This window comes from Lissotriton vulgaris, chromosome 3_1 (assembly GCF_964263255.1).
Source record: "Lissotriton vulgaris chromosome 3_1, aLisVul1.2, whole genome shotgun sequence".
Lineage (NCBI taxonomy): Eukaryota > Metazoa > Chordata > Amphibia > Caudata > Salamandridae > Lissotriton > Lissotriton vulgaris.
The window spans coordinates 1,690,448,365-1,690,462,166 of record NC_141689.1 but is presented as its reverse complement, the minus strand read 5'-3'; positions in this window follow the sequence as shown (position 1 = coordinate 1,690,462,166).

The window sequence follows — 13,802 nt, the reverse complement described above, 5'->3', positions numbered from 1 at the left end:
CCTCATGGTGTCTATGGGTTTAGTATCAAGATGTCTCTGGACACAAGATCAAAACGTCTCCCAGCAGCCGCTTCACCAAGAGCTTGTTCCTGGGCTTAATTAGCCACCGGTGCGTTATGATCAGGTGCAATATCTTTAGTCTGTTTTTGGTGAGATCGCAGCTGCGATCGGTATTCCTGTTGAGGAGTGAGTTCTGGAATTGGTGAAATTATATCCGTGGCATTTGTAGTTGTTGAACAAGGCACAGTGTCTGTGGGTGTAGATCCAAAAGATTTTCGACAGTGGCTAGCGTGGAGCCATCCCTTGCGTCCTTCTACTTTGACGGCGGTCCTCGTGGTCAGGAGGACCAGCTTAGGAGCTGTCCATCTCTTCTCCAGGGGGCTGGTACGATCGAAATTTCAGATCAATATCCAGTCGCCGGGCCTGATCGTGTGTTCTCCAGGCGTGGTGTGGTCTGGAAATGCTGCTGTAACCTGTGAACGACAAGATTGGAGTGCAGACATCAAGGAAGCCAGGTAATCTGTCAACATATTAGAATCAATGTCAGTCAGTTTTCTAGGAGAAGGGACACCCCAGATGTTAGGAGGTCTCCCGAATGTTATTTCGAAAGGGGACAGTCCCATCCGGGAATGTGCCACCATTCGCATATAAAAGAGAGCAACCGGGAGGGCAGTGACCCAGTCTATCCCTTTTTCTGCACATACTTTGGCTAGTTTTGTTTTCAATGTCTGGATGTGCCTTTCTACCAGGCCAGCTGCTTGAGGGTGTCGGACACAATGGAATTTCCAGGAATATCCCAACAAAAGAGAAACAGCCTCCATCAATTTGGAGGAGAAAGGCTGTCCATTGTCTGAATAGACGACCCTTGGTAACCCATACCTGGGGAAGAATTCTCTCACTAATTGTTTAGCGGTTGTCTGGGCACCATAGTCTGGGACAGGGTATGCTTCAGTCCATCGTGTCAGTGTACACACTACCACTAGCACATATTTGTACCCTCTGCATCTGTCCATCTGAATATAATCCATTTGGAGGACTTCGAAAGGATGATCAGGAGGCTGGAATCCACCTTGTTCTACTGATACACCTTTACCAGGATTAAATTGGCAACATATCATGCAAGTTTTTACTTTTTGTTTGGCTGCAGATCTCAGATGTTTGTTAAACCAGATATTCCGTAAACTATCCAGCATACCTTTCTCGCCTAGGTGGGCGGGACTATGGGCCGTGTCAATTAAGACTTGTACCATGGAATCAGGGAGAAACCACACTGTTCGGTCTTTGGTCATCCAACCTTGATCTGTCTGGACCCCTCCTTGTTCAGCCCATTTCTTTATTTCATCTGTGGTGGCATGTGTCTGTATGTCTAGCACATCTTTCAAGGGGTCTCTCACTACCATAGTGACAGTCTGTGTTGGTACCTGAGAGTCTGATGTGTTCACTGGACTCTGGGCTGTCTGTTTAGCAGTCCGGTCTGCTAAGTCATTTCCTTTGGATATGGTGTCAGTAGCTTTGGTATGTGCTTTGCATTTCAGAATAGCTATGGCTGTAGGTAGGTGTATGGCATCTAGTAGGGCTTGAATCAGGGGACCATGTTGTATTTTGGCCCCATGTGAGGTAAGGAAACCTCTTTCCTGCCATAACACTCCAAAATTGTGAACTACACCGAATGCGTATTGGGAATCGGTATAGATGTTCACTTTCAATTGTTTTGCCCATATGCAGGCCTGTGTCAGGGCGATGAGCTCTGCTGCTTAAGCTGACAGAACGTCAATTCTTTGGGTCTCTATAACTTTACAGTCTGTTGTTACTGCATAGGCTGCCACTAACTCTCCAGCACTTGTGCTCATGCACGACCCATCCACATAGAGTGTTACATCAGGATCTGGGAGTGCAACATCTGTTAGGTCTTGTCTTGGTTTTGTCACTACGTCGATCATTTCCACACAGTCATGTTGTGTCGTGTCATCTGAGCTTGAGGGCAAAAGGGTAGCAGGATTCAACACGTTGCATCGTCTGATCTCTATGTGTGGCTGAAAGAACGTTAGTTCGTATCCTGTCAGTCTTGCTACAGTCAGGTGTTGGGTCTGCGTTCTGTTCAGAAGGACTTCCACAGCATGTGGTACTTGTACTATCAGGGGATGTCCTCACACTATTGAATCACTTTGTCTTATGGCCAGGGCTGAAGCCGCAACGTATTTCAGACATGCAGGCAAAGCTTGAGCTACGGGGTCCAATGTGCTAGAAAAATAAGCACAGGGTCTGTTTCTTCCTGCTTGGTCTTGTGTGAGGACGGATAGTGCTGTTCCGTCATGTTCTGTCACAAACAGGGTAAAAGGTTTGCTATAGTTCGGGTGGCCAGAACTGGTGCTTGACACAGAGCTAGTTTTAGAGCTTCAAATGCTTGGGAGTGTTCCAATGTCCAAGGGAGGGTTGTATGAGTGGCTGCTTCCACTGTGGTTAACTGTATGAGTGGCTTGACTATGTGGGCATACTGAGGGATCCATTGTCTGCAATATGAAGTGAGACCAATGAATGCGCGAACTTCTTTCTGTGACTTTGGCTGTGAAATTGTCAAAATCAGTTGGATTCATTCTTGTGTTAGTTGCCTACCTTCTTTCGACAATAAATGTCCTAAGTAAGCTACTTGCTGTGCGCAGAACTGTAATTTTGAGGGAGATACCTTGTGACCTTTGTCTGTCAGGAAATGTAGGACTGTGAGAGATGCTTTTTCACATTCTGGTTCTGTCCTTGCAGTGACGAGGATGTCATCTACATACTGTATCAACGCTGTGTTGGCAGGCATATTAATACTGTCAAGTTGTCTTTTTAGTGCTTGGCTGTAGATGCTTGGACTTTCTGTAAAGCCTTGGGGAGCTCTAGTGAACCTGAAGCTTCGTCCTTTTAAACTGAATCCGAAAAGATATTGACTGTTGGGATGTATAGGAATGCTGAAAAATGCATTCTTCAAGTCGATGACTGTGAAAAATGCAGCTTCGGGATCTATGGCAGTCAATAGTGAAGAAATATCTCGGACCACCGGATATTGTGGGATCACACATTTGTTCAGTTCTCGAAGATCAACCACCAGTCGGTAGACCGGGGGTGCCTGAGGGTCAGTCCTTTTGAGGACCGGAAGAACTGGAGAATTGCAAACATTTGAATCATTCTCGATCACCCCCTCAGACCCTCAGCAAGGCTATGGACGTGATTCGCCCGGTCATATTGGACGTGCTCAACACTTCCATCTCCTCTAAAGTCGTACCTCCGTCATGGAAATGTGCGATGGTGAGGGCCTTGTTGAAGAAGCCCAATCTTGACCAGTCCAACTTGGCGAATTACCGTCCTGTCTCCTTGCTCCCCTGGCTAAGCAAACTGCTGGAGAGGCACGTAAATAACACCTTGATGAACTATTTGGAATCAAATAGCCTTCTGCGTGCCTCTCAGACAGGGTTTCGCCCTTTACATGGGACTGAAACCGCCCTCCTAGCGGTAACAGAGGAGGCAAGAGCAGTGTTAGACCGGGGAGGAAAAGTCGCCATCATCTTATTAGACCTCAGCGCCGCGTTCGACACGGTAAACCATGTCACGCTATTACAACGTCTGGCGGACATGGGCGTGTCGGGCGCGGCCCCGGAATGGATGACTTCCTTCCTGGCTGACCGCTTTTTCCAGGTCTTTGAGGGTGAGGTGGTGTCACCTAAACATCCACTCAGGTGTGGGGTTCCTCAGGGCTCATCCCTGAGCCCCACCCTGTTTAACACCTACATGGAACCCCTAGACAGGATAGTCCATCCCTTCGGTGTGCGTATTGTCACCTACGCAGACGATACCCAACTGGTGGTCTCGTTAGACCACTCGTAGGGATCGTCCAACACCTTAGGCCCCTGTCTGGAGGCTGTTGCCAGATGGATGCAATCTTCCTGTTTAAAACTTAATGGGGAGAAGACAGATGTCATTTTATTGGGTAATCCTTCTCCCTCTGTCTTTGCATCCATCTGGCCACCATGTTTGGGCCCACCTCCTGTCCCCAAGCCCAATATAAAAAGCTTGGGGATCTGGTTTGATACAGCCTTGAATTTCTCGGCCCAAGCCACAAAAACAGCCGCTACCTGTTTTGGACTGATGAGGATGCTGCGGAAGGTGCTCCCTCTGCTTCCATTTCAGGCAAGGAGGATCCTGGTCCAGGCCCTCATACTATCTCGCCTGGACTATGGGAACGCTCTCTATATGGGAGCCCCATCCTTTGTCACTCAGAAGCTCCAAGTCACCCAAAACAGTGCGGCCCGGCTGCTTTACAATCTTCCTCGCTGGCAGTCAGCAAGGAATGCCCTAAGGGAGCTTCACTGGCTCCCTATAGCGGCTAGAGTTCAATTCAAGGCCATGTGTATTCTACACAAAGCTTTATATCGCCTAGGCCCTGCAATTTTACAGCCCTTGGTCACTCCCTATGCCCCATCCCGCGCCCTCCGATCCGGTACCCTCCAATTGGCTACCTCGATCAGAATCAGGAAAGCCCGCTGGGGAGGCCGCTCTTTTTCACATACTGCGGCTAAACTTTGGAACACCCTTCCTTTACCCCTGCGAGAAACCACTAATCATCTTGCCTTCAGGAAAGCTCTGAAAACCCACTTGTATGCTAAACTCTGCTGATCTGCCCAAGCCTGCGTTAAGTAAGCTTTCAGTCATAAGCGCTACGAGGCCTCCGGGTAGATAACGCTATACAAGTGCAATTTTCATTTCATTTCATTTCACCACACCATGCTCTATGAGTTCTTGGATTATTTTTAGTAAGGCTTGTTCAGCCTCGGGTGGAATCTTATATTGTCGTATACGGGGTAAGACTACACCCTCCTTGAGTGTGACTTGATGTGGGGTGATGTCTATGTATCCGACATCAGTCGAGCTTTTTGCCCATAAATGTTGTGGGATGTCTTTTAGTCTGGGGTCGAATTCTTTGACTGTGAAATGTCCTTTGAAATCTCGTAGGAACAATTTTACTCTTTCCGGTGAACAGCATATTACTGCTCCTAGTTCTTTGAGCATCTTGATACCTAGTAAACTCTCTGGGCACGTTTCTGTAGGAACCAAATCAGTAGTACGTGTCAGAGGACCCACTCCTAAAGAGACTTGTTCAGATACTTTGTTTATGGTTGGTTTTCCTGAAAAGCCCAGAGATATATTATGTGAGCCAGAGAGAGGAACCTCTGGGACTTCCTTATGACTTATGGTAGTCCTACTCGCCCCCGTATCTATGAGGAATTTTCTGTCTTGTCCCAGTAAGAGAGCTTGTACATATGGACCTTTCTGATCTACTGGAACTGGAATAAGTGGCAAGTCACTTTCTCTCTCAAGGCTGTCTCATGCACATGGTTCGAACTCGGGGTAATCTGACTGTGCGTACTGGTACATCTGTGTGGCAGCAGTAGCGGGCTTCTGAACCTGTGGCGCGTAATGGTTTGAGGCTGCTGAGTGTTACCTGGTCTAGGAGTATGTGGGCGTTCTTTCATCCTTCCTATCGCTATGTTATGTTTCAGAACTGGACATTCTTTCACAAAATGGCCCTGTTGCTTGCAGTAGTTACAAGTACCTTTATTGGCCCCACATTACCTTTGGGGCCTGTATTTACTGGTGCCGTCTGTGCAACCAGTACCTTCATTTTTGTGTCCTTTACTCTTTTCTTTTCCTGTTCCTGTTCTTCCCTTATTCTGTTGTGGTGGTACTGTAACATCTGTAACATTTGTGAAGGACTATTTGCTTGCCAGGTACTCTCAATTTTCAACACTCTATTCCTGATGGGGGGTAAGGCGTTGTCCACCAATTTGGACACAAAAAGATGAGGATATGCCTCGCTGCTATGTGCGAGACCACTTTTTATAGAAAAACATTTCTCTAATCTGGTGTAGTAATCACCTGTATCCTCGTCTGGCTTTTGTTTACAGGCAGAAATGGCATCCCAATCTTTTTTTTTCGTTGTCAACAACAGAGGCAAGACCTGTATGAGGAGGCTGGGCAGTTCTCTTACGCGCTCACCTAAACCTTCACCTGGTTTTCTGTCTGTCTCTTCTTGTTCTAGGGCAGTCCACGTGATCTTTTTACCACCCACCTCCCAATCCTTCTCCTTCAATTTGTCAAATATACCTGTAGGTAGAATTACTTTAAGGAGTATTATTATATCTGGATATATAAAACTATCCATTTGGAGGATGTCTTTTAACTCTCTATGGAATCCTCCGGGATCTTTTCCGTGAGAGGGCACCATCTTTTTCATTTCCATTATCTCTAACTTGGTGAGGGGAGTATACACATGTATTCGTTGCAGTGTACCATCTGGCTGGGGTATGGAATGGACTTCTCGTAAAGGATATTGGCATATACTGTAAGGTTCATGATCTGAGGAGGCTAAGGTAAGTTGGAGGAAACGGAGGCGCAGATCCAGAATGGTGTTGATCAATTCCGGTCCCCGAGACTACTTCTTGTAACAATTTGTATAATTTGTATAGCTTGTCTGGTCAGTGGAAGTTATTCTCGTATAAGGTAGCCAGGTGTTGGACCATATAAATACCTGCTAGTCGTTGTTCTGCTCGGGGAAGAGCCAAAAACATTTGCGCTACTATGTCTGGGCCGTATACCCGGTGCTGTGATATCCAATGGGTGGCAGACCGGGCCAATTCTTTTTCTTGCTGTGTAAGGGGAGGCTCAATGTCCATCCATTCATCTAGGGCTCTTTCCTTGGACTGAAAAAGATCTTCCGAAGAAGGATCTAATCTTTTAATTTTCTGTGACATTCGTGGGGTTCGACACTTGGAGCCAGGACAATGTCGCGCTACATCCAGGAAATTCATTCTATCTAGTGTCGGACTATCATCTTCCTCTGAGTCGTCCTCCTGTGTGACTTTCTCAGAGTGAATAGTGACAATTTTCTTAACCAGTCTTTTAGTTATTTTGTCGATCTGGTTTCCCAGATTGTGTGCTCCTCGGTGTATCTGATCGCTAAGATTTATTAACTCAGAGTCTACGCTTCCATAACCCGGGTCTAGTTCCCGGATCAGACAATTTATGATGAACCGCAGGAGCAGTCCTCTGATGGGAACTTTTCTGTTTTTCATGACCTGGACCAGAGTATCCGGACCTTCACCTGTCCGTATGAACTCGTAAACTCTATCCAAATGCTTCGTCATATCAGGGACCTTTTGGAGTTGACCCACGGCTAGTCTTAATCTCTCTGATATCGTGGTCATTGGGCCACTACCGGGTTCGGGGTCGTAAGAACACTCAAGAGGCGGGACATCGTCTTTATCTTCAGCCCCGTTCCCGGACACTCCTAAATCAGAGGTAGAACCACCGGCTACTAGTTCAGGAGCACGTATGGACGGGCTTGTTCTAGGCATGTTTACATAAGCGGGGGGTGGTTCGGACAGATAGGCAGGGAGGAAATTTTCGGGAGCGGTGGGAATTACTTTCACTGGGGACTTGGGGGGTTCTTCTACAATTTCTTCAGACAAAACGGGATAAATACCAGTAACAAGGGCGTTTCTCTCTCTCTCTACCTGTTCAGCTAGGACTTTCTCACCTTCTTCCTTTAATTGCTTCTCTTTAGCCTGTTCTGACATTCTCTTACTTTTCTCGACTTTCACTAGTTCTTTCTGGGCCCTCCTATGCGCTTCCTTACGCCATAACTCAATGGCTTCTGTCTGTGAGGGCCTCGCCTTTCTTTTCCATAACTCTTCCTCCACTTTCATAATGCATTCTATATCCCATGTACCTGTGGCAGGCCACCTATACGCCATCTCTAATTTCTTGGTATAGTCTACCCAAAGGTCTAAAAATATTATGGCACTCAATTCGTGCTTGTTGTACATAAAATATCCAGTAGTGTCCCTAGGCGGGACTTTAACTGGTTTTTCTAACAGATTCTTTTTGGTGCCAATTGTACGTAATTTGGAAAACAGAGGCATTCCTAAACTCAACAAATTACGATTTAAAAGACTTGGAATATACAAAAACAAAACGAACACTTTATACACTAGAATATAGTGCAACCATGCCGATTTCACGAATGAAACACGTCTTTAACGTTTTCCAAAAATGGAACCCGTCTTTATACTACCTCAGTGGTACTCACCAAGAAGCAAAACTTGTAGACCTGGTCATCGGACTCTTGACGCTTGCGCAGGAATTTGGGGCTCCAAAGACCTCGGACTCGGCACTCTCACTGGTCAGGCTCTGGGTTGGGACGCTCCGCTATCTTCTTCACCGCCTCGTGTGGATGATCAGTCGCAGTCTGCCTCCTCCACGTCTTCAGGGAGTTAGCGGGAACACCCCGCTGTTGTGCACTTGAAGTCCGTCGAAAGTATGGAAGGGACAAGGACCCGACTTACATCGCCGGCGCATAGGGAAGAGGGAGCGTGCCTGTTCAGGCGCCAATTAATGTGGTAAATAAAAAACTAGTTATTTACACCGTTCGGAATTTCTATAATTACCCAAGAAAATGGCAATGCATAAAATGAGGAGCAGAGTCCGTGGTCTTCGAGTTGAAAGGGTTTTATTCCAGAACTCGAGTTAAGGGAGAGCTCCTTCACCAAGCGGGTTCAGGAGTAGTCTACTTTGCTTGAAACATAACAGCACTTATATACAGTACGAGTACAATCAAAAAGAAGGAGTTTCCCTTAGACTTGAATCAATCATTTCACGTTGTAATCATACAGAAGACATAGCATACTTGTTCTTGTTTAAAGAATAACCTGAATAGCATTTACACATAGACAAACATATTGCATCGGGGCGATTGTGGTGACAAGTTACAGAGTTGCTAGTATCTGAGGACAGAGAATCGAGGCATTGTTACAGGGTCATTTCTGTCAGAAAGGTAAAGAGGACGAGGCATTGTGCGTTCTTTACTTCGTACACAAGGGCGGTGATGTCTCACAATGGTATGTGTGTGTAGCTGGGAAGAGGAAGAATGGGCTGTAGTAAACTATTCTTCTTAGTGGCTGTCTCGTGTGAGTGATTAGGTTTTCCCTTGGTTGTTAACCCAGCCCGTGGCTGTTCTCGCAAACTAGGAAATCATTGATGAGCGAGAGCTGTTCGTTCGGTGACAGAGTTAGGGAGGGGGGGTTTTCCGAGTCATCCATCCGACTGACTCCGTTCTTGTCTAAAGGAAAATATCGAACGGGACGGAAACCCGTAGGTTACATGGTAGCTGGACATTTATTCTTTGCATGTGTCAGCTTTATGAGAAAGAGAGCAGGCAAGAGGGGGTACACCGGGATTTGTGCTTGAAGTAGGAGGATCGGCTTGCCTGGTCGATGTCAGGGAGGATAGGGTGCATGATGGGACACCAGGGGAAAAGGGAGCCTTTTTATTCAAATTCCACACAAGGACATATCCTTGACAAACCCCTTTTTCAATGCTAAAGGAACGTGTACATTCGCCCTTTATACCAAAGTGAACAATAGCACAGCTAGTTGAATATAAATTTCTTAAGAAGTTGAGGTCATATTGGACCAGAGCTTATCATTGATTACACAATCAATAGAAGTCAACAAATACCAAAAATATATTACCACTTTTGATATGAGCATACTTGCCCAGAAACAAATTCCAATTCATGGCTTGATCCATGGCTCCAAATCATTTTCGAAATCCGTACGGTAGATCGCAGATGATATTGTTGCAATCCGCCCGCTTTGCAGTCTATATAGGATTCTATGACCCACTACTTTGACTAGAGAATCTAGCAGGGAAATGGGTCTATAATGTGCGGGGCAGTTGCGGTCGCCTTTTGTAAATATTGGTACAATATGGGACTCGGACTATGAAAAAGGGAACCCACTGCTCTGGAATGATCTAAAAACCAGGGTCAAGTGGGGGCCCCAAAGTTCCACATTAGCTTTAAACAAGTCAATCGAAACCCCGTCAGGCCCTGGTGCTTTACCTCCCTTGCTTGAGCTTATAGCCAGAATGACCTCTTCCAGGGTAAAATTGGGATCAGACCAGTCATATGCGATAGTGGAGAATGAAATGTCCACCAAGTGTGCTGTTATAGTGTTATTACTACCACTCTTTGTAGAATTGGCATCGAGCTTAGAGAAGTGTGCTACCCAATCCTCTTTGTTCACTGCAACCTCTAATTTAGGCTAATTGTCTTCACAACAAAAGGGCAAGTTAACCACACAGCAGAATGCGATAGTATCATTATTACAGCTGGCGGGGGGCGTGGCTTGGACGCCGATCGGGTTGGCGGCGTGAGCTCGCAGCTCCGCGCGGTATCCCGCTAATGCTCCTGTTTTCGGGACCCTAGGCGACCCGAAGACGACGTTCCTGCCCTCTGAAGTGTAAGGGGACAGCTGGGCGCAATCGGAGAGTCGCTGGGGGACTGCTGGCCCCGAGAAGATCGAGTGAAGAGGCGGCCGAGGTGTTGCCGAGGGTGAGAAGAAAATGGCGGCGAGGAGGTCGGACGGTTCCGAACTTCGGCCCTGAACCAAGTTGTCGCCGAGTGGCACGAGATCCTGCACTTGGCTGCCCGAGGCACTAGGATTGGCGGTGCTGTGTCCTGAGACCAGGGGACGCTGACCTGATTCACCCAGAAGCCCGGGGACCCTCGTTGGCCACCGCTCTGAGACTTATCCTTCCCCCCTCAGGCCAGAGGGGGGTGACGGAACGGAGCCCGTCCACCTGGCCATTGTTCCTGAGAGCGTCGGCGGGGACATTGCGCTGCCTGGTGCCCGGTGACCGGCACGGACTTGTGACACAGCACCCTGGCATGGCGGCGATCGGAGGGCCGATGCCCGGGAGTCGCGAGGGGGACTCGGCGACATCAACTCAGCTGAGTGAGAGTCCCTCCCCGGAGCTTGACCAGGAACAGCGGCTGAACCGGCGTTTGGATGCCATCCTTGATGCGATCACCTCCACTAAGGAAGCATTGCACAATGACATTGCCCAAGTGGCCACGGGCCTGGGGCTGCTACGCGCGGATCACGCGAAGCTGGCAGACAGGGTCAAGGACCATGACCAGCTGCTGCTGGACCTGAAGCCATCGGTGGTGACCGCGGAGCACAGGATCACGGACATTTTGGCCCGACTGGACTCACTGGAACGGAGGGCGGAGGATGCCGAAGGCCGCAATAGACGGAACAACGTGCGGGTCGTAGGCCTGCCGGAACGGATTGAGGGGGAGGACGCGGTGGCCTACATGGAGAACTGGTTCCGCACTGTGGTGGCACCGGAGGGGCTTACTCCTTTTTTCACTCTGGAGCGAGCTCACCGGGTGCCTGCTCGCCCGCCGGGGCTTGGCCGCCCCCCCGACCGATGGTGGTGCGGCTCCTCCACTACAAGGACCGGGATCTTCTCATCCAGCGGGCCAGGATGTCGGGCCCGTATGGGGTGGAGAACAGTAAGGTAACGATCTTCCCGGATTACACTCAAGCAGTCCAGAAGAACAGGGCATCGTTCCTTGCTGTGAAGAAGGAGCTCAGGGAGGAAGGCATCAGTACTCCTTGCTCTACCCAGCCAAGCTGCGGATCATTATGGACGGTACTACGCACTTCTTCCAGACTCCGGACGAAGTTTGGCAATGGCTCGAGTCATATAGAGCGGGGACGGACAAATCACACCAAAGTAGGCGAGACCAACCCAAGCAGCCCCGGGTGAGGCAGTCACAACGCATCAGATCCCGCAACAGGCGCCAGCGAGAGAAGCGGGAGGCTCAAATGGCGGTGGAGAAGAGGGATGCGCTCGCAGCGACGGCGGCCATTACAGGGTCGCAACAGAACAGTGAACGGGCAGAAACGGACTTGGGAGGGGAAGGCAGCAGAACAGGAGAGGAACTTTCAGAGGCGGAAAGTTCGAAGGGGCCGATAGTGACCCCACAGACATCGGATGGTATTTTCTGCGGCTGAGATAGAACTGGGACTAGATCGGGACTTCATGGTAGGGTGAAATCCTGTTGATGGAGGGCGGGTTGCCGGGAGGGGGAGCTGTGTGCGTTGGAGGGGATGAAGATGCGGGGTGCGGGCTCCGCTAGCTGGGGTCGGCGGCGACTCACCCCCCTTGGGCCCTTAAGGTCGACTGTGGTGGAGACCACAGGGTAAGAGTGTGAGAAGTTGGTTCAAGGTTTGGATGGGGGCGGCCACTGGGTTCGTGTGCTCTGTCCTGGGGAGTGGGGTTTGGGAAGTGTTTCAGTTTTGGGAATGTTCGGGGGGGGCAACTGCAATGGGGGGGCCATGGACCTTTGTTTTTTGATTCGGACTGTACGAAGTTGGAATGGGGACATTACCTAACTTGAAATGCCTAACGTGGAATGTCCGGGGGCTGCGGACCATGGTGAAACGTCACAAAGTACATGCATATCTGGTACGCAGGGGGGTTCAGATTGCTATGCTCCAGGAGACTCATCTCACCAAAAAAGAGTGCGCTGCCTTGCAGAAAAGATGGCGGGGCCAGGTGTTTGGCACCACTTACTCAGCGTATGCCAGGGGGGTGTTGATCTGGGTGAGGGCGGGGATACCCTTTCAGGTGCTGAATCAAGTAGTAGATCCGGATGGCAGGTATGTGGTGGTGGAGGGGAGGTTATATGGACGGGATGTGGTTTTCTGTTGTGTCTATGCACCGAACACTGACCAGGGCCGATACTTTGATAGTCTCTCGGGGTCCTTGGCCTCTTTCCTGGCGGGTCCGATAGTGTTAGGGGGGGACTTCAACTCAATTACGGATGTTGCTCTGGATAGGTCCCATCCCCCCCTAGTGGACTCTCCGGTGCGCAGGCTGGCCGCGCACAGGAAGGACTGGCAGGAACGATGGGGGTTGCTGGACGTCTGGAGGGAGCGGCACAGGGGAGCCAGGGATTATTCCTTTTATTCCGCTCTCCATGATCTACATGTCAGGATCGATTCGGTGCTTTGCGGGGTATCCCTGGCCCCATTGATTACCCATGCGGAGTACCTGGCTAGGACTATATCCGATCATAACCCCCTATTAGTGCACATTCAGTGGCAGAGAGAGCGCTCAGTGATACCAACATGGCGGCTTCGGCCGGAGACGCTAGAGGACTCTGTGTTCAGCGATGCGCTTCGGCAAGGCATAGATAGTTATTTCGGAGTGAATGAGGGCACGGCTGCGAGTAGGTCTCTTGAATGGGATGCGATGAAAGTGGTGGTGAGAGGGGTGTGTTTGGGTAGGTTCTCGAATGCTCGTGCGACTGTGCTGAATGACCTAATGAAAGCGGAAGAAACTTTGAGGGACTTGGAGCGCCGCAGGCCGGCTAGGCCAGGTCTACAGGCCCAGTTGCTGGAGGCGAAGGAAGTGGTTGCCACCGAGACGGAACGTTTGAGGTGCTATGACTATAGGCAGTACATCATCAGGGCACACGCAGAAAGGGACAAGGTGGGTACCCTCTTGGCCAGATTAGCTAACCTGGAACTTAGGGGCTGCACGATTCTCGGTATTAATAATGCGCAGGGAGAGATGGTGTACTCCCAGGCAGCGGTATTGGAACGATTTAGGGGGTATTATGAGGAACTGTACAGGAGTCAGCTGGGAGTGGGAGTTCAGGACATCGCGGAATACCTGGGGGAGAGGCAGCTCCCGGTCCTGGACGAGGAAGATGTGAGGGAGCTGGGTAGCCCGATCACGCTCACGGAAATAAGGGTGGCCATCAAACATATGGCCCGCAACAAGACGCCCGGGGTGGACGGACTGCCAATTGAATTCTATCAACAATATGTGGACAGCTTGGCGCCCAGGCTGCTGGTGGTGTACACGGAAGCCTTCGAGACAGGGGCATTGCCTGGGTCCATGCGGGA